The sequence below is a fragment of the Myotis davidii genome, unplaced genomic scaffold (genome assembly GCF_000327345.1).
Source record: "Myotis davidii unplaced genomic scaffold, ASM32734v1 scaffold392, whole genome shotgun sequence".
In the NCBI taxonomy this organism is placed as follows: domain Eukaryota; kingdom Metazoa; phylum Chordata; class Mammalia; order Chiroptera; family Vespertilionidae; genus Myotis; species Myotis davidii.
In genome coordinates, this window is record NW_006284244.1 from 1,599,666 (window position 1) to 1,601,273 (window position 1,608).

Consider the following 1,608-nt stretch of genomic DNA (forward strand, 5'->3'; position numbering starts at 1 on the left):
GGCCAGAGAATTGTCAAGGGTGGCGACAAAAAAAAAAGGACACATATGTAATACCCTTTGTAATACTTTAAGCAATAAAACAATAAAAAATAAATAAATAAATAAAGTGACCATAATGAAAGTTAAAAAAAAATTAAACTCATACAGGAAAAGAGTAGAAACATACAAATAAAATATCAAATGTTTCTGGCATGTCAAAAATCTGATGTGGACAATTATGAATGCTTTTAGTTGTGCAATTTAACATGATGATTTAGTTAGGCTGCATAATGCTATTGGGGAAACAAGCTAAATTAAAAACAAACATATAACATTTTGATATTGATTGAAAGAACACATGGCCCAAGGCAAAACTTGTATTTCTGCCAATCTTTTAATAGAATAAAGTCAATCAAGCCAAACTAGCAAAATCATTAGAATTTTCTAATGCATTCATAAAATGGATACTGAGTACTTTATTCTCTATATAAACATTTGCATATTTTAATTTAACATGAAGTTAAGAAGAGGTTAAAACTAGCTGACAAAATATACATTGATCCACACTGTCTACTCATAATTTACTTTAAGTGGGTTTAGAGTGTTACATAAATAATTTTTTGCATTGAGGCGAACATTTAATATGCTTTGTTTAAAAAGAATGACACCATGTCTGTATTTTGTAGGTCATTCAAGGCCTCTTACTTAGTCTACATTGCAAGACCCCTACTAGCTCAGGGGGTGGTGGGAATGAGTTGGAGAAAGAAACCAAACCAAACAGAGCCATCAACATAGATGAGTTTGTTTTGTCTGATAAGTAATAGCACACGTGTATGTATGCACACACACATACACACACACTAATTTTTGTCTTTTATTTTAAATGGACAGATAAATTTACATTTATTTCTCTTCTAGTTTATGATGAATGAAGTATATATTATCGATTTTTCAGATGAAGTACAAAAACACAAAAATTGAGAATATCTATAGTGGTACATATATGTAAATAGATGATAAGATGAGCTCCCTGTAGTGTATGCTTTTCAACATTATTTTAAACCAAATAGCAGATATTGAGGATAATATAATGAAAACATGTACTCATATACATTTTGATATGAAATATTAGGTTTTTACTTCCATGCCTCTAAAATATGTCATGAATTATAATGACTTCATAAAATTTTTTCCAGTAGTTAAGTCAATAAACAAAGAGAACATCTTAAACATCTACACTAATAAAAGAGAAACATGCAAATTGGTGTCACTCCGCTATGCCCACCAGACAATCAGGATGAGTATGCAAATTAACCCAACAAAGATGGTGGTTAATTTGCATATGCAGGCACGGAGCGAAGACTGAAGATGACTGAAGACTGAAGAGGCTTGGCTTCTCCGCTACAGCCGGAGCAGAGGCCTGATCCCAGGTGCTGGAGGAAAACCGGTGCTGGCAGCCAGGGGAAGGAAGGCTTGTTTGCACAAATCTCTTTGTGCAATGGGCCTCTGTTAGTTATATATAACTAGAGGCCCAGTGCACAAAAATTTGTGCACTCGGGGGGGAAGGGAGGGTCCCTCAGCCCGGCCTGTGCCCTCTTGAAGTCTGGGACCCCTCGGGACATAAAAACC